The sequence below is a fragment of the Humulus lupulus genome, chromosome 6, assembly GCF_963169125.1.
Source record: "Humulus lupulus chromosome 6, drHumLupu1.1, whole genome shotgun sequence".
Lineage (NCBI taxonomy): Eukaryota > Viridiplantae > Streptophyta > Magnoliopsida > Rosales > Cannabaceae > Humulus > Humulus lupulus.
The window spans coordinates 67,997,494-68,021,433 of NC_084798.1; the positions used below are offsets into that span (position 1 = coordinate 67,997,494).

General features: G+C 40.9%; 1 long non-coding RNA gene across 2 annotated transcripts; it reads left to right on the top strand.

The window, feature by feature from the left end:
* The first annotated feature begins 1,140 nt into the window (after positions 1–1,140).
* On the top strand, positions 1,141–22,432 carry LOC133782243 (uncharacterized). 2 transcript variants are annotated; one of them, XR_009870400.1, is made up of 4 exons: positions 1,142–1,974; positions 2,057–2,333; positions 21,593–21,657; positions 21,797–22,432. It is a non-coding gene; the product is annotated as an uncharacterized LOC133782243 (long non-coding RNA). The 2 variants fall into 2 exon arrangements; XR_009870399.1 differs by having other exon boundaries at positions 1,141–1,974; positions 21,593–22,432.
* Positions 22,433–23,940: the final 1,508 nt, after the last annotated feature.

The following is a 23,940-nucleotide window of genomic DNA, read 5'->3' on the forward strand; positions in this document are numbered from 1 at the left end:
AGCACCAAGGCATGCTCATTACAAAATGGCCCCATGTGGGTGTGCCAAAGGGGCAGCACGCCACACTGGGCGTCCTTGTACGACGTCGCTATATATCTGGCTGATTGCAATTGCCTCTTCAACTCACTACAACATTAGTTAATTTCCAATTCGTTGGATGTGAAACTGCAAGGCCGTGTGTGATCGAGATCTTTCTCATCATTGTCATCATCGTGGTCGTGTACTTTTGTTAATTCTTTTGTAATAATCCAATCATATTCATATACAATGTAAAAAGTCAGTACAATTTATATTTTTTTAATTTGGAAATTTAGTATAATATTTATTAGTAATAATATAGAAATTTCTCTCCTCAATGACTGATCATTAACTCTGTTACATGATAAATAAGATGATTAATATAATTATATCTCTGCCTTTTATTTAACTCTGCTACAAAAATACTATATAGTCAAGTAACACTAATATTTATGCAACTTTTCTTATCCATACAACTAAAGATTACTTGGCAAGTAGTGGTGTGGTTTTGAAGAATAATAAGATTTCATCTTAAACTAATTAGTGTATTTTTACTTGACAATTTAGTTCTATATATTTTTACATAGATATATCACTTTCCAATGAAATTACCCAAGGAAAAGTATAGAAAGTTTTGTAACTGCAAGATCGTACAATTTTTAATGTAATTGTTTCGGGCAAAATCTTCCCCACCACAATAACTTTCTTTCGTTAAAAAGTTCGCAATCGTGATCTTGTTTATCAATCCAGTTCTTTAGATCAATACACATTCTATTGGCTAAGCCAATAGCATAAGTGTGTTCTTCATTGAATTGAAAGATAAGAATAAAGAGGGAAGTACCTACAAAATATAATTCGATGCTTAAGTTAGTCGATTATCATCTCGTAATTCTCAATCAAACAAGCAATCATCAATCCAAGGTCCCCTATATGAGTCCCTCGTCTACTATTTATAGAAAAAGTAATGGGAAAGAGGATTAGAAAATCTTATTATGACTTGTCCACGTGTCAAACTTTCTTCTCTCTTTTCCCACACCTATATCTTTTCCCACTGTCTTGATCTCAAAACTCATCATTCTATTTATTCAATCTGAGCATAGAGCTCATTGTTCAATTTGAGCTTAGAGCTCATCATTCAATTCGAACTTAGAGCTCATCGTTAAATTCATTAAATTTGAGCTTAGAACTCATAATTCAATTCGTTAAATTTGAGCTTAGAGATGTTCGTTCAATTCATGCAATCTGAACTCACAATTCATCATTTAGTTTTGAGCCTCTCCTCAAGATTATTACCTTTAACATGCATACTTTGTTTTAAATGTAGTGCCACATCATTGGGGGAAATTCTTACCCTACAATTGCGCCTTTCTTCATTTGTGCTATGAGAAAATGGATAAAGGCAACTTTCAATGTATTGTGCTAATTCTCTTCAGAAATTTTACTTCCAACTACACACTACTAAGCATTTATTATTAGTCACATGTTTCAAACTCCGAGTCAATCAAGCGGAAAAACATTCTCTCTCTCTCTCTCTCTCTCTCTCTATTATAACCGCCTCAACCCTTCATCTTTCGTTCTTACATTCAATTCCCTACAAGCAATAGACAATCTGCCTTCATTCCTCTTAGGTTTTCTACCATTTCCATCTCTTTGAATACTCGAGAGAGTTTATGATTTCATATTAATTTTCTACTAGAACCTCTTTTCCTTCAACCAATCGAATCTTCATGGCATCCAAACGTTCTTCCAAAGCTACTTTGAGCAAAAATACCAAAGCTCCCAAGACTTTCAAAGAAAACTACACTGACACATTTGATGAAGTCAACATTAATGCCTTATACCTTCTGATGTTACTATCAGGAAGTTGAGCCCAGTGGAACCCACTAAATGGCGTTTTGAAGTTATATGTGCTGCAGACAAAATTGTCCTCGTGTCTAAACATCTGGAGATGTTCTGGTACCTTCTTCCTCCTCTTTTAGTGCATGTTCTTGCAATCACTAAAATTCACTTCATGTAATTAGTTCCAAATACTATTCAGGTCATTTGCGGAGCCGATATGATTAGTCCACTGTGCAAAACTTCCATCTCCGTTCAAGATATCATTTGATGCTTTTTGAGAACCCTCCATACTCACGCAACTGGGGGTCAAACGTTTTCCACATTTTACTTGACTTTGAAGAAAAGACGCTATATGTCCAAGAATTGTGCTATGGTCAACAAAGGATGGGACAAACTCCCATTTATCATTGGTGGCAACTGGTATCCCACTTTTCTACCTAAGGATGTATTCGTTCTACCAAGAGTATTTCAAGAAGGTTAATTTCTTTTTAGATAGCTCTTGTTACTTCATTTCTACTATCTCTGCATTTAGATCAAAATTTCTTTTTCTGCTCTTCTAGAAATAAAATGGCCCACCAATGTTGAATATTTAAAGAATCGAGAATCCAAGCTTTACTTGCATTAGGTCATTGTCGAATTTAAAAACGATCCTATTCGCATAGCCCTTCTATTCATTAAAAAAATTATTGAATACATGACAAGGCTCTGTTTCCCTCACTCCATCAATCATCATGCAACCTTCCTCTTGGCCGATCGTGAAAATGAGAAGGAACAATTCTTTTACATCTGTTACCATGCTTGTGTGTCATCCTACAAATCTGACCCCACTTCAGTGCATCATACTAGTTTGCCTCTGCAAGATCTAACTATGCTCCATGTTGCCATTTTTCATGATTTTGCACAATCTAGTGAAGCTCCTGAGACATCCTCTGATTCTGAACAGAAATATGATGGAGAGTGTTCTCATATTGTCCATTCTCCTTCTCATTCTCACACTTCGATCAATGATACCAACTTTGTGGAAGTTTCTACCTCTTCAAGCACTGTAGGGGTCACTCCATCACTATTGCCCCTTCTCCTATTGTCCGAAAATCCATAAGGAAAACCATGGCTCGTAGGAAAAAATGACCAAAATCTTCAAGCTCTACTATTATTAAGGTTAAACAGGCAGCGTAGAACGGTGGATGATACTACTATGTCTGAGCTCCCACCTGTACCAAAATGACCCAAACTTTTTGCTATTCTCGAGTCTTTAGCTTAATCTTCCCATTCTACTTCTTCGTCAAATCCTTTACCATCAAATTCGCCAAATTCTCCATCAATGAGGTTACCACCATTGGCTTCTCTCTTTCCTAATGTTGATAATGAGAGACGAGTTAATCAAAAACTTTCTAGCATGTGGGCAAGAACTAGAAGTATTACTACTTCTCACACTGGGTCAAGCCTTGCTCACCCTTTTCCACTTGCAAGTTTAACTCAACTCCTACTCTTTATCCAAGCTCTGTTGCTGCTTTGGATTCTACTATTTTTTCCATGGCAGCTTGACTGCACCGTAGTATACCGTCTATTGAAATTATCATCTCTTCTGTTGAGCTGACAGACACGTTATCTGTTAACGTTTCTGCCTTGCTCATTTCACTTCCCATTTCAGCTAGACTGCAATTATCAACTTTACAATTGACTTTGCCTTCTCCTTCAATTGATGTCTTTGAACTTCCTTTGAAAATTGAAACCATTTTCCCTCCTTGCCCAACTGTTTCAATTTCTCCTGAATAATTGGTTAGTTTTCAACCCAACCTTTCTGTTTTAGTTGGAAGTTCCTCACCTTACACTGCTCTCAAACAATAGCATTCTCCACTGCTCAGCACTCCAACTTTACTTCCTACTATGCCCAATGGGAGTTTAGGAGACTTAACCATTGAATATTTTAAGACTTGCACTTATCACAAGATTTTTCTGAGTTTTGCAATTCTTTGTCCTCCACTACAATTGTTTGTGCTGCCACAACTTCAACTATTCACGCTGCTCAAATGGCTATTGATACTGCTCGAATCAGTGACGTTATTTTTACCATAGCTCAGAATGTTACTTCTACTGTATCCTGCCCCATTCATCCCCCAATTGTATCATTTTTGTCGAGCGAAATTGATGCAATTGTGAAATTAAGGGTGGATGGCTTAAATAGGCATAAGGAGCAAACCTCTCATCCTTAGTGTGAAGCAGCTCAACCCTCACATTTAGCATGCAGAGCTTCATTTGATGAGAATGCAATCCTATAACTTCCGCGTGTGTAATTTGTAGCTTCTGCACTGCATCTGGGAAATTCATTGTCTGCAACGTATGTTTGGGACCAAGTTGATGCCCATCTGACAATGGTATTAACTTTAAAGGCTCAATTTTTCATACATCATACTCTCTGCTCAATTGTTAAAGTAGTATGATCATGCTTCACTTCTCATGATTGATACCTTATGTTTACAAGTAAAGTACTATAGCGAACTATGTAACTCATGGAACGTTGTCAATATAGACGTCATAAATGATCGGCATGCACAAGAAATTTCACTACATAGGTCTACCATTTGGACCTTACTCGATCGTGTGGGAAGTATTAAGAAAACGTTAGAAGTAGGGAAATTTGAGCTCAAACAACAAGAATCACTCGTGCAAGATGCTGAAAGTGTTAAGGTTAGATGTGTAGACTTGGAAGGAAAATGCCAAAATCTAGAAGTAAGGTTACGGGACAATGGAAATTTGCAACAAAAGTACCTCGATCAGAAGAAAGAGCATGATAAGCTCAAAGGAATACAACGACTGGAACGCATAAGAACAACTTTAAAATCTATCAACTGCTTTTTTCAGAATGCAAAAAGTAGAATAGGAGAGTTGTACTTAAAGAATGCGGCCCTCAAAGAAGAAGTTGAGAAGATCACTGCTGACGAAGCATTGTTGAGGATAACTTTCAAACTCAAAGATGAAGCAATAGCTTCTTGTTTACTGTGTTTTTCTGAAACTATAAATATATTGAAAAGTAAGAGCTAGAAAGAAAGGCTAAGAGATAAATGAGATCACAATTTTTATGTGGTTGGGGCGTTAAAGAGCTTTAGTACACGATTCACTAGTATTAGGCTTTAGAGAGTTTTGTTAATGGAGGTTTTCTACAAGTTCAACAACATTTTGCTTACAAGAGAAAATCTGGATCGTCTCTACAGTGCACGACTAATGCTATTTATAGGTAGTCATGGCACTTGGGGTGGACTAATCTGGGCCCAATAATGATATAATTATAATTTCTCGCTAACGGAGCAATAATACAAGAAATGTAACATAATTAAGGGTTGTTAATCTGGGCCCATTGGGCCGGCTTAGGCATGGTGAAGCCTTACAACTATCCCTTGTATGTTAGCACGGACTGATCTGCGTGGGCTACTAAGGAGATCCCAGGGACATGATCTCCTTAGTAGTGGCAGTACCGTTTCCTAGGAACAGTGTACATTCCGTGTGTACCCCATTCTGCAGGTTAGTTAGGGAGACCAACTGCTAGATTTCTCGGGGACATGTCAGCTGTAGGAAGGACTGGGCTTGTTCTATCCGGCTAGGTGATCTAGGTTCATTTACCTAAGTCTTGGTTCGTGTACCAGGACCCGGATTCATTTACCAAGGCAGACATCTTGATGGCGATGTCTTCTCCTGGATCCCACTTGATGGGATCCATCACCTGGAATTGATCGTCTGCAACCATAATTTACATCCTGAAGGATATAGACTCAGTATGATCAAGAAGGGGATTCGGGCTTGTACATTAGTTTTGGCCCCTTTGCTATGCTCACTGATACAGAATTTTTCTACCGCAAGTGTACAGTGTATTGCAATATAGTTTTAGATTAAAAGATGTCGAACCCACAGGGATTAAATATTAAATTCACTAATTACTATTACTGTTAAGTCTATAATTTTAATTAGAAAAGTCAATAAATAAATCAAACAATAAAATAAATAATATGAAATAACAAGATAATCAATTCTAATGCTCTTGGAAAGTGATTAAATAAAAGATAAATGTACTAGAGTAATGATTTCACTATTCAATTATGAACATGGTTTCTTTATTATTCTAATTAGTTCTCCTCATTTGTAATTTCTAGAATTCTAATATAATGCATTTATCTCTCTCAAGCATAAATGGAATTAATCTCAATTAATCAATATGATATCTCTATTCGCTATTAATTAATCAAGACGTCATTAAGCAATAGTTATTCTAAACCAAATTCATAGAGTTCAAGGAATCTCTCAATCTCACAATCACTCTATGTCAAATCTTCTTATGTCCAATCTATGTTTATCTTTCTCAAGCATAAACCCTAGATTTCAATTCACAATAATGATGGCCAAACATTAATATGATAAAATTAAATCAAGAAGATATGAACAAACGAGAAGAACTTCATAGAAATAATAATAAAAACCAAAATTCAATAGTCAAATAGATTCATCTAATACTCTAGCACAAGAAGAGTTTAGTTCTCCATTACAAACATAAACATAATAGCAATGTATTTGTTCATAATTAAAAAACTAAAAATGAAAGGAAGAAGAAATAAACTAGATGTAATGGTGATGATCTTGATGATGTCTAGCCTCTTCTTCTTCTCCAAGCCTCTAATCTCTGATCTCAACCCTCCAAAAAACTTCCTTAGACCCTAATTAAACTTTTCCTTTTATATCCCTTGCAAAAAGACCTCTTTTTCCCTTCAAAAATCGCATTTTAAAATTTCCGTACGGCTCCCGGCGCTGCTGCGCTACAAATGTGCCAAAAACGAGTCTCTGTTTCAGTCAGGCGTTGCAGCCCTTAAGGATGGCGCTGCAGCTCTAATTCAGCCCAGAAATAGCGATGCAGCCCCTGAATATGGGGCTGCAGCCCTATTTCACGAATTTTTCATTTTTCTTCGTTTCACTTCCATTTTGTACAATTTCGCGCCACTTTTCCTTGGACCCTACACAAACACAACACAAGCATAAAACCAAAAAAAATCACCCTAAACACCTACAAATTAGATATAAAATGACACTAATAAGTGAATCTAAAATTCACTTATCACTCACGCTACTTGCCAGTAAGTGGGTATGGTATGGTCTGGGTCGACGAGGTTTTCTTGTTTTTTGTTCACTAGGCCCAGGTAGGGCTCGAGGCTCTTCAATGGGCCCATGGACTCGTTTGGTCGTGCCATGTGTCATAGGTGGAAAATATGGATAACATTTACCCCTAAGTCTTCATCCGTGTTCGCGCGGTGGGGACTTGCCTTCTTCCTCCCAAATCAATCACATGTATCCTGGTTCGTTTACTTAAGTCCTAGTTCATTTACCAGAATCTGGGTTTGTTTACTTAGGGGCCATTCGGTCGATCCTGTCCTTTCACATTCCCAACGCCCTAGATATGTGTCTCTAGGATGGTATGTCTGTGCCACTCGCACCCAAAAAATATGGGGAAAATCTTTTAATGACCTAGGTGACTGATGGGTGTCAGCGCATTTCCTGAAGCGTCCAGTCCATACGAAAATGTGCCTTGAGCACTTGAGTGATGAGGATTGTTTTGGGGTTTTCAATGTGGACTATTGGGTGAGGTAGGCGCAGATCGTGGGTTGACAAATCCATGATTTAGTACCCGATTGGGCCAATTAATGCACCTGCACTGTCTGGGACTGTTAGATGAGGACAATCTTGAGATCCTCATCGTGTACCATTGGATTGAATAATAACTTCTCTTCCTATAAGTACCTTAATAGACTCCTTTCAACAATTTTACTAATCCCAAATTCTCAAATTAGAGAGTAGAGAGCCAAAGCCTCATATGTCCGAAGTTGCCGACGAACTTCTCCAATGGTTAGAACATCTTCGTGCCCATTTGTTTCTGACGAAGCTTTCTTTCACTCAGTAAGAAGACAAATCTATCCAAATCGACTAGTCTCGAAACGTCAACGAGCTGCTGCGCCGTCTCCTCAGATTCAAGACCGAATTCCTACCAGCATTGTCACCTAAATTTAAACATATTCTAGATCCACTACCCCATAGTAAGTTTTCTGGTCATTTTTTTATTTCTGTTGGTCACTTTTATTGCCACATTTTTCCATGACTGTATGGTCGTTAGGGCCGCAACCACCGTGTAGGGTGGTTCTAGGTAGTGGCGGTGGTAGAAATGAACAATAGGGAAAATTCTAGGTGACCCCCCATACAATAGGTAATTTGATTGGTGGAGTGGGCTTGACTTTCCCGAATCATTGAACTAGGACGCCTCAAAACCGTTTGGGTGAATTAGTTTATTAGCAAATACCCTTGGCCTTTAGTTCCCAACTTATGTTCCTGGGATCTTTATTGGTCCCAGATATGGGTTCGGAGGGGACCTCTTCAAGCATTTTTATGATAACCCCCGTACCTTAACCAATTTTCTTCGATTTTGGTGCTAACTGTTTGGTTTCTCGCTTTTTTTTGTCGCTTCCATGTCTCCAATCATGGGTCATGGTGTCACTTTGTACCCGGAAGATGCTTTCAACGGAGGCCCCGTGGTGTTGGAGGGGCATAAGCTACCCATTGGCAACATGTAGGAAATGGACGGGGAAGTGAATGAGTTCCGAAACTACCAGATGCTGAACTCACTGGAATAGGCCCTTAGAGTAGAGTCGACTCCATGGATTTTCTACAACAGACTGGCTCGGAGGGAAGAGAAGGCTCACACTAGAGTGGGCACATTTGGGGCCTGGAGCATAGAACATATCAGTGCGAGAGACACTCTCCTGCTCCATGACTACTTCGCGCGGTTCATCAAGTTCGTGGGGATTGCACCTTTCCAGCTTCTGCCCCAGGTGTACAAATTACTTGCGGGATGGTGTATATTTTGTGCCTCAAAAGGAGATCACGACACTCACCCCCGTGGAGATGCTGTACTTTTACCGGTTGAAGCTGCAATTGAATTCCAAAGACATGACGCGGGATGGATTTTATAAGTTGAAGGCGCGTGGTGTTAGTTCAGCTCCATACTACATGTGGAAACATCCCCCAGATGTCAGACAGTACTGGTTCATGACATCCAGGTTTCTCCTAGAGAAGAACCCCACCCTTGTGATGGACTTTCAGCGTGTGGGTAAGTCATCATTCTTCATTCTTCATCTAAAACTTTGTTTTGTTTATTGGAAACTCACGTTCTTGTGAACTGGTCCCTACACTCAAACCCATCTCACTAAGTCGATCCTAGGTCGAAAAAAGTATTACGCCACCCTTAGTGCTGAGGAACTGGATTTAGGAGGGTTCATGACCATAGAGAACCTTCGGGTGATCAAGTTGATTGCAGGCCACCAATTGATCGACGCCCCTAGCTTTCGGGGACTGAAATGTGAGAGGGATCCGACTCTGAGAGAGGAGTTGCTTCTCATTCATATCTAGGCGATGGAGGCCGCGGTCAAGGCGGATACAGAGAAGCTAAAAAAGGAGAAGGCACGCCATGTGGAGGGGGCCGAGTCTAAAGAGCTGGATACCCTTCTCGAAGGGAGGCAGCCCAACACTGGAGCTACCGGGGCCAGCATTTTAGGGCAAGATAAAATGTCTCCTGTTTTAACTTAGGCCCCTCATATTGAGTGCTTAGATAGGAATGGACAACAGTACAAGTATTATTTGACTGGGACTGTTAGCAACGTGGGGATTCCTTGCGCCATTACCTTAGACACGCTGACCCTCATGTATTCGTCCTGGTTCCTTCAGTACGGTAGCTCTTTGGACCCGGATGACATAGTGGACCAAATTCATGCTTTTTCACTAGGAGAGTTAAGTCATGCCTATTCCATGGATGAGGGTTTGTCCCGGAGGACTTTAGACTTGCATGTTTCTTTTACATTTTTCTGTCACCCCCATTCCTTTACGTTACTAATCTGAAACCTTAGCCGCAGCATGTTTCCTTTACGTTACTAATCCCGGGCCTTGATCCTCCGTCGGAAGGTGGAGTTTTCCGAACGTCCGGAGGCCTTCAGCCCCTCAGCAGATCGTGGATCGGCTGGTTGCTGAGATGAGGTTTCGGCCTAAGTTGGGGTAGGACATGACCTTGCTTGCTGCAAACTTACTGGCCTAGGTGGGGACTACCATGTTTACCCTTCAACTCAAATGTTGCGCCTCCTTGGCGAGCAAAGAAACGTTCTTCATTTTCCAGGGCATTCGTCATCAAGTCACTGCGGTAAGCCACTTGTTTGCATTGTTTCTTTAATATCGTTGTCCTTTTGTGTTTTCTAACGCTGCTTTGTTCCAGGATGCCTTGCTAGCTCACAAGAACACGAAGCTGATGGCAGAGTTAGCAATGATGTTGGAGATAGCCCAAATGGAGATGGAGGGGGCTGTCAATCAGCGAGAAGCTTCTAAGGATGCCCTCACCAAGGAGGTTACCCGGGTTCAGGCTGAGCATGAAGAGGCTTTGTCTCGGAGAGATGCCGAACAGAAGAAGTTGGTGGAAAACCTGGAGGCGAATCTATCCCGTTCTCACAGCTTAGAGGCTTATACCAAGGCACTTTTGGTGGCGGCCGAGGTCCAACTTCGCTAGGAGCGGGAAAAGGTGGCATCTCTCGGGGCACAAAACTAGGCTTTGTAGGCCATGGCCAAGCTGAAGATGAAACGGAGTGAGGAGGCTCACAAGGAGAAGGATCAGGCTGACGAATTGTTGGTGGCCACTTTTGATGAGGTCGTTTACCTGGCCTAACTCCAAGATAAGGATATGAATCTCCTCCTCAATCCAAATCCGACTGCGAAGAGGGCCGAGTTTGAAGCCAAGGAAAATGAAGATGTGGCGTTTCTTGCTGGGGATCAGCAAGATGAGAATGCTCCAGACATCCCGTACCAGAATGAAGCCCAGGCCTGAGCCTTTGTACTCTAATTTTGGGCTCCTTCTTTCCTTTTCTCTATTTTTGTAAACATATTATTTCTTTATGGGCGCAAAAGCATCTAAGACAATTACTTATCTGTCTGTAATGTTCTTATATTGGTTTTTGTCTTTGCACAATGATTCTTGCTTCACATTCATTTACTTTTCCTTAAAATTTCACTAAGTGTTTTACCACTATGCATGAATTAGGGTTAGATGTACAGTTCTGGTTCCAATGGCTAGGACCATCAGGAAAAATTGTAGACGATAATTACTTTGTCCTGAGACCAAAGTTTAGGTCTCGACGGTCTGGACCGTCTTTGACTTACCAAATATAACTCCACTGGTTTAACCAGACTCTAAGGTTCAAGTTCCAACAACCTAGACCGTTATGGATTTATCAATTATCATCTGTTTAATCTGTCCTGACTTTGATGTTCAGGTTCCAATGGTTTGGACCGTTATGGACTTTTCAGACATGACTTAATTGTAATGGTGTGGACCATTAAAAGTATGACTTAGGTAGAAATTAGTTGATTAACTTATCTCGAACTCGAGGTTCAGGTTCTAATGGCCTGGACCATTTTCAAGACTAAATTTAATCAATTTAAAACCTAAGATTTAAGTTTCAATGGTCCTGGACCGTTCTAGGGGAACCATGGATAGGGATTAGGCTATCTTAGACCATGCTAGGTTTGGACCATACGAATCCTAGGATTGGGCTTTGAGCCTTGCCTCCTTTTTGTTTGGGAGTTGGGTTTTGGACCCCCAGTCTATACAAATCTGGATCAGGACTAGCTCTGAGCTTTGCATCCTTTTTTGTCCGAGAGATTGGGTTTTGGACCCGCAGTCTATACGAATCTAGATCAGGACTAAGCTCTGAGCTTTGCATCCTTTTTCGTCCGGGAGTTGGGTTTTGGATACAAATTTGGATCATGACTAAGCTCTGACCTTTGCATCCTTTTGTTTTTAATCCTGGATTTGCATAGATGGTCCTCCTACCCCCCAAGTGACCAAAGAGTGTAGTCTTATGTCACTTTTTCATGTAAAAATTAAAGACGGTCATGAACTTTTTCTTTTCTTACAACATTTTTTATGGTGTTTTGTCCATACCATTTTCATTAACTAAGAAGTGGTCGTGGGGCATACATTACTTGAAATTAAAAATGTTAGAAAGAGCATAATTAAATCCTCTTGACTACTGATAGTACCAGCGGAGGTTTTCTGCGTTCCAAGCTCTTGGGAGCTCTATTCCGTCTAGCCGCTTTAGGTGATACGTTCCTAGACATACTTCGTTTTGGATCTCATAGGGTCCTTCCCAGTTTGGTCCTAGAACCCCCACTCATGTATCTTAAGAAGCAGGGAAGACTCTTCTCAGGACTAGATCGTCAGTTTTGAACCTTCGGCGCTTAACTTTCGAGTTAAAGTGCCTTGCGATTATTCCCTGATACATATTTAGCTGCACTTGTGATTCTTCCTAGATCTCTTCGATGAGGTCCAGGGATTCTTGGAGTAAGGCGTGGTTCTAGACGGGATCGTACGTATCTCATTTGTGAGATGGGACCACAGTTTCTTCTGGGATGACTGCTTCACATCCACACACCATTGAATAGGGAGTATGTCCGATCGATGTTTTTTATGTGGTCTAGTAAGACCATAGGATGTAGGGAAACTCTTCTGACCACTTGCTCTTGCCGGCTTGTAGCTTTTTCTTTAATGTCCCCTTCAAAATCTTGTTCACGACCTCTATTTTCCCATTTACTTAAGGCCTTGCGTCTGCGAAGAAGCTTTGGATAATGCCATGTCTTTCACAGAAGTTAGTGAAGTGGACACTATCAAATTGCTTCTTGTTGTCAAACATGATTTTATGAGGGAGGCCATATCGACACACAATGTTGTTGATGATGAAGTCCAGGGCCTTTTTGGAGGTGATGGTGCTCATTGGTTCTGCCTCGACCCACTTGGTGTAATAATCGACGGCTACAATGACATATTTTACTCTGCCCTTCCTGGTCGAGAGGGATCCTACCAAATCAATTCCCTAAACTACAAAAGGCCAGGGACTGGTCATCAGGGTTATCTCCATTGGAGGGGTTCGTGGGATCTTCACGTACCTTGGGCATTGTTCGCACTTACAGACGTAATCTACACAGTCCTTCATTGTTGGCCAAAAATATCCTTGCTTGAGGATCTTCTTGGACAAGCCGAGTCCGGCTGTGTGATCTCCTCAAAAGCCTTTGTGCACTTCGTGCATGATTGTGCTGCTTTTGATTCAGAATACGCATTGGAGATAGGGCATGGATAACCCCCTTGGATAGAGTCTGCTGTCAATCATGGCGTATCTGGCAACCTGGTACTGAAGATTCCTGACAGCAGCTTTGTCTGTGGGCAATTCCCTAGTGGTTAGATACTGTATGAGAGGGCCCATCCAGGACATAGTGTAATCGATGGCTTTGATTATTGCGGGAGCTTGAATACTGGGCGCGGGTAGATGGTTGATTGGGACTACTCCGGACAGTTCTACTTCAACATCTGTGGCCAATTTTGCCAGCGTGTCTGCAAACATGTCTTGTTCCCTGGGGATCTGGCGGATGAAGTATCTTTTGAAAGATTAGAGTAACTCTTGGGTTTGCACCACGCAGGTGGCCGTCTTCTCCCCCTTCATGTGGTATTCTGCCAAAATAAGCCTAACAACTAGTTGGGAGTCATTGTGGACTTTGATGTTCTCTGCCCCTACTTCTCGGGCCAAGCGTAATCCATTCAGCATTGCCTCGTGCTCAACCTCTGTAATGACCCAACTTATTCTAGACTATGGACCATTAATAACTACTATACATAGATACTAATCTTACGGAAACATACATGTGAAACATTCATAACTTTATAAAAAAAACAGTAAGGCAAAGGTTGAAATACATAAAGATTCGGTTAGGATATGGAATCCCATTGTTTGAAAATAAAACATAACTTAAATCTTAAAATTCATTACAAAACGATGTACGAAAAATACATAGAAACATAATAAAATGACTAAAAGCAACTTCAACCTCGAATCGTTCACGCAGTCCACCGAATCAATTCTCCCTCAATACACAATCCCAAGCCACCAATAATCTTCCCTCCGCCATAACTACTTTCCTGCACATATAAAACAAAGGAATGAGCCTAATGCCCAGCAAGGAAAATCTACTAAAACATGAATCATAAACATAAACATAAACTATAACATATAAGATATACTATAACATATATTATAAACATATATCACAATTCTAACCCATGTACACGGTAACTATTGGGGTTTGCTAACTAAGCAACTATAAGCCTCAAAATAATGAGGTTTGCTAGCTAAGCAACTATAAGCCCCAAGAACATAAAAGTGTTGGGGTTTGGTATTTAAGCAACTATAAGCCCCAAAACATACATATATCATAACATATATAAAACATAATATAGTGTAATCATATAAGTATATAATAACTATCCTATTTTCCTTACCCAATACCGGGATGTGAGAAAAAGGACGGGATTTTGCAACACTCCTAAAAACCATTAATAGAAAGGTGAATATTTTAAAAGAAAGAGATGAAAAGGAATGAACTAAACCACCGAGAAGGTACTTACTGACAAGAACCTCAATTTCAAAGAACTTAGATGCCTAACCATGAATGGAAAACAGCAAGTTAGGATTTGAGTAGAGAAAAAATATAAAAACTAATGAAATATATAGAAATGAACTAGGAATAAGAATACCTTTGAATGTATTATGACCGTACTACACCTCAAAATCAAAATACACACTATGAACCTTACTTCCCAAGTGTTTAATTAGCTTAAAATGATAAAGCTTATAACCCCAATCCAAGTGTTTAACACTCTAAAGTAAACCTAGCTGCTTGAAGGTTCTGAACTCAGCTTGAAGAATGAAAGAAATGGCTGGGTACTAGGTCCAATTTATAGAGTTCAAGAATGAAAAGATCTTCTTTTAGCTTGAATAAAAATAATGACTTTTTAATTGAAAAACATTTGAATAATCGTTCATCAGAGGCTTAAGACTCGGTCAAAAAGATTATGGGCTTATCAAGAGGTTATGGAAGAAAATGAGCTCGGTTTCAAAATTATTCAAAAATAATGCCCTAGAGCTGATATATCGCCTGGGCTTATGTTCCCGAGGTTCGTCAAAGTGTTCGTGCAAATTTACGTGTTTTTTGTATTCCCCGAGTGGTGATATATCACCCCCTAGAGCTGCGATATATCGGCATACGCTGAAATATTATACACATAATTGCACTTTTTTCAGCCTAATTTGAATTGAGTAAACAACTTTGACTGAGTCCTATAACCATTTCAAAGCTTTTGGCAGACTCTGTGATTTTCAAATATTACTCTTAATAAAATATTCCTCAAAAATACTTAATTTCTTAATAAACATGCACACGACAAGTGTCATTCTCTTATTGGGTCTATCTAAACTTTATAGTATAATAAATATCATCTTTATAATCAACTATATTAATCATACCTTATGTTATAATTAATATTCTTAAACTATAGGTTAAACTTATAAATTCTACAAGTGTTGCTACGAGTGTTCAACTAAGTTCCGGCTTGAACCAAAATCCACAGTAATAAACATACTATTCGATGCTTTGAACTGGAAGCATAGGGCGCTTTGCAACTGGTGAACTTGAAGGGATATTAGGATGATCTTGGTCCCAGCTTCATTCTCATTGGAGGTTCCACCAACAAAGATCTTCCAAAAGGGAACTATGGGGTTAATAGGTTCCTCGTCCTCGGTTATCCCGGTGCATTCTAGAATGAAGTCAGCCAAAGCCTATCCCTTGATGGAGACTCTGGGAACATATGCAATATCGAACTTGTTTAGCTCCATGGCCCATTTCAAAAGTCTTCCCGATGACTCGAGCTTTTGTAATACTTGTCGTGGGTGATGGTTCATTAGTACTTTGATGTCATGGGCCTGAAAGTAAGGTCTTAACTTCCTGGAAGCGGTCAGTAAACAAAATGTCAATTTCTTGATCAGAGGATATCTAAACTCTATGCCCAGTAACCTTTTACTTATGTAATAGACCGGGAGTTGGACCTTTCCCTCTTTTCACACTAATGCGGTGCTGATGGCACATTATAACACTACCAAATATAGGTACAATGGTTCCCCATCCATCGGTTTCGACAAGATTGGCACATGGGCCAGGTGCTCCTTCATATTTGGAAGACCTCTTCGCATTCAGCCGTCCACTCGAACCTCTGGTTTCCGCAAAGTATGTTGAAGAATGGAATGCACTTGTCCGTGGACTTCGATACAAGGTGACTCAAAACTGTTATTCTTCCCGTCAGGCTTTGAACATTTTTGTGTTTTCACGGCGATGACATGTCAATCAATGCTTTGATCTTGTCTGAGTTGGCTTCTATCCCTTTTGAGCTTACTATGAAGCCCATAAACTTCCCGGATGCCACGCCAAAAGTGCACTTCTTAGGATTCAGCTTCATCCCGTACTTCTAGATAATGACAAAAGCTTCTACTAGGTCATCCACATGTTGGGCTGGTGTCTTGGATTTGACCAATACATCATCTGTAGACCTCCATGTTTTTCCCGAGTAGGTTCCGAAACATTCTATTGATTAGTCTTTTATAAATGGCCCCAACATTCTTGAGCCCGAAGGGCATGAAAATGTAGCAGTATACACCATTGTCCTTCTGGAAGCTGGTGTGTTCCTGGTCTGCTACATGCATCGAGATTTGGTTGTCGCTAGAGTAAGCATCCACGAAGCTTAGCAACTCGTACCCAGATGTAGCATCCACCATTTGGTCAATTCGGGGAAAAGGGAAGCAATCCTTTGGGCATGCCTTGTGGAGGTCCGTGAAGTCGATGCAAGTCCTCCACATTCCATTTGGCTTTGGAACCAACATCAGATTTGCCAACCAAACAGGATACAAGGCCTCCTAGATGAAGTTGATCGAGGACAACTTCTCGATCTCCAGCTTGAGGGCCTCCGCCATTTCTGCGCCCAGGGGCCTTCGCTTCTGCCGGACGGGAGTTACGTTCTCATCGATGTTCAGGGAATGACAAATCACGTTGCGGTCAATCCAAGTCATATCCGAGTGGGACCAGGCCAGGACGTCCTGGTTTTCTTTTACCTGGGAAATTATGGTAGCCCTGACCTCCGAGTTCAAGTTCCTCCTTACCCGGGTCACTTTGGTCAGGTCGGTGTCACTGATGCACACCTCTTCGACCCTTTCCATGGGCTCTAATTCCTAATCTGCCTTTTTTTATGGATCCAATTCGTCGTCCTCCCAGACCACCCTCTGTGCTGGCTGTGGTGGTGGGATTGAATCAACATTTTCCCATTTGAGAGGCTCTTGGCAGACCATGAAGATTGGTCGGGTGGCGACGTGATAACATCTTCGGGTTCTCTTCTGATCTCCCCATACAGTTGCCACTCCGCCGTTACCACACGGGAACTTCATGCATAGATGGCGGATGGAGGTTATGACATCGAAGTCGACTGGAGCGGGGCGTCCAAAAATCACGTTGTACACAGTGAGGCAATCCACCACTACAAATGTGTAGTACTTGAATATGCTCTAAAAATCATTTCCCAGCATCACGGGGAGTTGAATTTTTCCCGTCGGGAGCAGTGAATCCCCGTTGAAGTCGTAGATCTGTGTGGGGCATGAGGCTAAGTCCGCCTCTGTTAGGCCAATCATCGTGAAGGGTGGCTTAAATAGGACATTGACGGAACTCCCGTCGTCCACCAACACTCAGGATACTCGTTTGTTGGTGATTTGGGCATCAATGACCAAGGGGTCGTGATGTGGGAAATGAACATTTCAGGCATCTTCCTTAGTGAACGTTATGGGCAGGTTCATCAGCTTTGAGCGCTGGGATAGAGTCTGGACCAATGCACACACCTCATGGTCATGATCGGGCCTGCTGATGTATCTTTTCTAATCATTCTGGGACGGTCGTCCCAGATGCAGGCCTCCCAATATGGTGGACACGTGGCCGTCTACTCGAGGAGATGCGGTTTCAAAAGGATGTGGCATCCTAGTCTGGGAGCCAGAGGACCTCCAGGTGATTGCATTATTGGGGTCCCCTCTAGACCTGTGCTCCTGAACCTGGACCGTACCCTCCCTGAAGAGTTTGGTATGATATCTGTGCACCTTGGGCCAAAGAATGTCTGGGAGCCGCTGGAAGTCCCGGAACTCCCATTGGCATTCTGACCCATTGGTGGAGATGCCCCAGTTTGATCAAATTCCCCATCTTGTCCTTCAGCTGACGACATTCTTCAGTCACGTGGCCCACGTCCTTGTGATAGGCACACCTTTTTCTTGTATCCTCTGAATTATTTCCTCCTTTAAACATGGGGCTTGGTTTCCGGTAATAGACTACGTTGCCCGTTGCAAGGTAGATGTTTTCCCGGGTATCCACCAAGTTTGTATACTCCGTGTAATGGGGCTTGTATCCCCTCTTTCCCTTTTTTGTGGGTTTGGGCCGGTTCTGAATTTTGGTAGATCTTTTTCCCTGAGAAGGGTTGATGCTCGCCTCAACCTCTCCAGTCAGGGATGGTTGGGCACCTCCGGGAGTGGCACTATACCCAGTTGGTGCTACTCCATACCTGGAGAAAGGGATTGGCGGATCTGGAGCATATCCTGATGAAGTGGGTCCATAGACAGTCGGGGCAATGAATGATATCCCAAGTGATCTTGCGGTTCTGGACACTGCTGGAGGCGCCAGATAGAGGTTTGCTGGTTACTACGCTCCATACTCGGGAAGGGTTTGTGCTGTCGGCTGGGGTGCTGACTGCCATCCGAAGGCTTGGATTCGAGCCTCTTCCCAGTTGATGAAGCCTTGTGCCCTTCTTATAAATTCTTCAAGAGTGGCAGCCTTGCTGCATTGCATGTCATCCCAGAGAGGGATCCCGCTCTGATTCCGAATTGAGAGCTACTAGGCACTGTCCACCATCCACCTTATTCTTTGAGGTTTCCTTCGTGAAGCGTTGAATGTAAGCCCTAAGGGTTTCAGTTTGATGTTGCTTGATGGTGGCCAGCACACTGACTTCCATGTCTAGTTTTGGGTGACCACATATTGTTTACGAAAAGCTGGCTGCAATCCGGACCAAGACTGTATTGATCCCATTTTGAGCCTTTTTGACCACTCTTCGGCGGGTCCGGCTAAAGTGATTGAAAATCACAGGCATTTGTCATTGTCGCAAACATGGGTTGTAGTCATCAAGAGATTGTAGTGGGACAAATGATCTCTGCAGTCAGTGTTTCAGGTATAGGTGGCTATGTCCGGCATCTTAAACTCTTTGGGTATCACGATGTCTAGGATGTGCTTGGTGCACAGTTCCTTCTCTTAATCTTCAGAATCGGAACCTCCGCCTTCTGGTTTTCGGACCAAGCGATTTGTGACCTTTTTGAGAGTAGCCAACTGTTCCATGAATTGTCTGCCCATTCCATCATCAATAAGAACTCTTTCATTCCTTTTGTCGTTGAGGTTGTTCCTCAATTCTCCTCCTTGAGGGCGGATCTTTTCTTTTCAGGCCTCCTCCTTTCGAGCGTTGAGGCTGTCTTGCAAATCCACTTAGGATGTGTCGTCTCTTCAACTGATCGCTTCTGGCTCTTCTCCGCGTTTGCGCCCTCTGTGATCCTTATTCACGGGGCACTAGGATAAAAGTACCTTCCTTGATTGTCCTATCTAGGGACGTTCCATGGCTTAGTACCCTGCAGGTGTTTCCCATGCGAATTGTTTGGATGATTTTGTTTGCATCCGTTCTTTCCTAGGGAATTGCCCTTTGTTAGCCCCGACTTTTGGAGCAGGAGAAGCTTTCTTATGGGGGTTTGCTTTTTTGACGGGATCAACCACTTTGGCTTTAGTTTTTTCTTGAACTGGGTTTGATGGACCGGCTCTAGGATGTGGGGATTGTCCAGGAGGAGGAGTAGGGATAGCGTTGTTGGGCACGCCAGTCCTTTTAGGAGGGACAGGCAGCTGTATTCCTGGGGGCGAAACGACTCAAGGATTTGCTGTAAATCCCTGTGCAGCAATCAAGGCTTGAAGAGCCAGGAGGAAGTCTTGCATCTGGCGGGTGGTCTTCTATTGTTCAGCCATCCTGGCTTATTGGTCTAGGACCTATTGCCTCAGACGAACCACTTCTGGATCTTCCTGTTTAGGTTCCACCTCTTTCTTGTTGGGAACAACGAGATTCTCAACCTCGTAGTCTTCATATTCCCTCCGTCTTCCTCGTAATAGTCTTCATCGTACTCACCCCTTCTCCGAAGTTCTGGATGTCGTTAGGTAGAGGCCCATGGTACGGCACGTCCTCTGGTTGGTCTTGTGGAAATAGTTGGTTTTGCAATGGTTCTCTATTGTCTTGTTGTTGCTGGTGAGCAGGATCAAACACGGTATGTCAGGTGTTCACCATTTTCACAGATGACAAAGATTGATTCAAGCTTTCTTCAGATCTCAATGAAAGCTCCACAATGTTTGCCGAGTTTTTTGGAAACTATAAAAATATTGAAAAGTAAAAGCTAGAAAGAAAAAATAAGAGATAAATGAGATCACAATTTTTACGTGGTTGGGGCGTTAAAGAGCCTCAGTCCACGAGTCACTAGTATTAGGCTTTAGAGAGATTTGACAATGGAGGTTTTCTACAAGTTTACCAGCGTTTTGCTTACAAGAGAAAATCTAGATCCTCGCTACACTGCATGACTGACCCTATTTATATGCAGTCACGTCACTTGGGCTGGACTAATCCAGGCCCAATAATACAAGAAATGTAACATAATTAAGGGTTGTTAAGTTGGGCCCATTAGGCCAGCTTAGACGTGGTGAAGCCTTACAACTATCCCTTGTACATTATCACAAACTAATCTGGGTGGGCTACTCAGGAGATCCTTGGGCAGCATCTCCGACATGACCATACAACTACTACTACGCAATTAAAAACTGAAATGTACTCCTTGAATTTGAGGATTTAAGCTTTGGAGAAGGTGAAACCAATGCTCGATCAACATTACATATTCTTCTTATTTCTTCTGCTAAGCGTGTCTGTCCTATTGCTTATTCTTCTTATTTTATTTGACGTCTAAGAACTAGAAAAGAGTTATATGGAATGCACAAAAGCTCAAATTTTAGATAGATATTCCATTGAGCAAAAGATCAAAATCCAAGGTAGAACTAGTGTGGCATACTACCTGGATTGTATGATCCAATGTGACAACCAAAGCTCAAAAGATAAATTGGATATGCTTCACTCTTATTGTCACGATGTAGGATTAGCTATTGGGGAATACTGTGCTGACACTTACATAAAAAAAATGGGGGGTTTGCGATTTCTTATCCACCTAATTATATCCAAAATCTTATGTAGTCTGGTGACCCAGTCGAATTTAGATACAGTGCCAGTGGCACTCCTTATCAACATGGAAACAAGGTGACTACTCAGAATTCTGCAGAAGAAATGACGATTGAATAGTCAGTCATGGAAACTTGTCCATATGCTTCCACTAATTCTAGAGACGTGACGTTTGAGGATGGACCCAGTTGCATACTTCCATCCAACATTGTGCTAGTTGACTACATCGATGTCGCTCCACCTGAATGACCATTTTTTTAACAAAAATTTTTGTACATTATAATGCTTTTTGTGTACTTATTTGCCGTTGACATTATTGCAGAATTAATTTTTGATATCACTTGCTTATGTAATTATGCTAAACCTGTGTTTTATTCTTCTATGTTAACTTTCTTTTTCATTTGTCCTTTTTTGTTCAGTTGTTTTTTATAATTAATTCTGTTATGATGGAAGTTTGCACAGGCCATTCAAGCCTTTTGCTTCCGACAACACTCATGATCGCTATCGGTGGTGGGAGTCACTCCCAAGTAATTCTATCATTGATTCTTTAGATCATTCCTCCCCTGTTCATAATAATTACATAATTCTGAATGTAGTTAAACATTCTCAAGTGAGGCCGTTGGCCATGGTATTCATCTTGTCGCTTGAGCAAAATATTTTTTACAGGGAACATTGGCTCGCTGCTTCTTAAATGTTTCACCACATGCTAAGCAGTTGTTTTCCATACTGCTTATTTAGTCTATGTTATCAATTAGGCTCAGAGGCTTTATGTAATGCTCTAGCAGAGTACTTGCGCCGGACGGCTCCCCGCATCGCTCGACAAACATTTCAGCGTAGATGCCACTAGTCGTTATCGGTGCTAAAGTCCACTACTGTAATATCGTCTCCTCCCAATCATGGTGCATTGTATACCTTCCATAAACCAGTTGTAAAGATAATTATTTTCACGACGTTTCGTGTTATCCCTGTTTTCTCAAATGCACTCTCTCCTGATTATTGTTTGTATTTTGTTATTCTTCTCTATCTTTTTTTTTTCTTCTAAAATTTAAATCCAATGTGCCCTTTGCAGAAGTAATTCACCAGGTCTTTTCTCAAGTAATGCATGTATAATTGTGATGGGGTTCGTACATTTTGTTGTCTGGATATCATAAAAATGGGAAGGCGTCCTCGCTTTTGAACCTACTATCCCTATGCAACTCAAACGAACTTGTAGTTGAATTTTTTTTTTCATTAACATTTCTTGGGAAGTTGATAATTTGTTGGATTTTGAACGATTGCTAAGCATGTGTTTGTATGAGCGTCAATTAACTTGCTTTTGTTCAATCAAAACATGTTTATTATGTCTGTTTATTTACTAATCAAATAACGATTCATTAATTGGTACTCGTACATTGGTCAGCTCAAATTGATTAAAAGATTTAGCTCCGTTATAATAGTTATTCTTTTCGCCAGAACGTTACGTTTATACTAGCTTTGTTTCTTGTTAGAACATTACATTCGTTCATACATTATCACTTATATAAACATTTCGTTATATATAAATTACTTTCTTAATCATTCTCCTCTTTCTCTTTTTGTGCCTGCACGCCAAAATAAAATTATCGGTCGGATCTTGTCTGAGCTGCCGCTGTATATGGCTCTCATCATTCTTCATTTGTCTTTTGAGCATCTGCACTTTTGCTACTAAAACTTTTCTTAACTAGTCTCAATATGCTATTTGAACTTTTCTATAGTTCGATAGCTTGGGTAATGTGAATTCATCCTCATGTTCCTTCCTCGTAGGGAGAGAAGGTGAACTTGTAGTTGCGAACGGTAGTCACTTCGAGGTGTACTGTAATGCCCCGACTAATTCGAGATCTCGAACCATTAAAAACTACTAAACATAACTACTAATTTGAAAAACATACATGCATAAAATATTAGAACTTTATTAAAAATCTAAAATACTGTATGAAATACAAAATAAGGCATGGGTACCCATTTTTTAGTATACAAAACATAAGAAACATAAACTTTAATCAATCGTTTAAATACTAAGTGCGAAAATACATAAAACATAAATTAAGAGACTTGAAAACAATGTCATCCCCGATCTTCCCGTAGTCCGTTCAATCCATCCATCCCCAATAAACATGCCAAGCTGCCATGAATTTGTCCCGCTTTCCAGGTTCATTTGCCGGCACCATATAAAATAAAAGGAATGAGCCTAATGTCCAGCAAGGAAATCTACTAAAGAAAAACATATATCATAAATCGTAAGACTATATCATAAAACATATGACGTAAAAACGTATATCATATAGGACCACAATATATCTGGCCATTAACTCCATATCATGTGAAAAAACCATGTAGGTCCTCAGTCTACTAATCGAGGTAGGTTAGATCACAAGGTAGTATATGATAACCCATCCAGGTCCTCTGTCTACTAATCGAGGTAGAGTAAATCATAACTCTAAACCACAATAATGATAAAAACCTTGGGGTTTGCTATCTAAGCAATTATAAGCCCCAAGTGACTACAAAACATATTCATATATATAACATATCAACATATCATATCATATCACATAAACATATCATAACACATATAATCTAACCTATTTTCCTTACCAAAAAACCGGGATATGGAGACAAGAATGGGAATGGAACACTCCTAAAACCAACAGTAAAGACCATGAGTTTCTAAAGAAAAGGAGATGAAAAAGAGAACTATACCATCAAAGTAGAAACTTAGCAAAGAACCTTAAGTTTCAAGTACTGAAATACCTAACCAAGAAGTCATAAAATCAAGTTAGGATCTGAAAGAA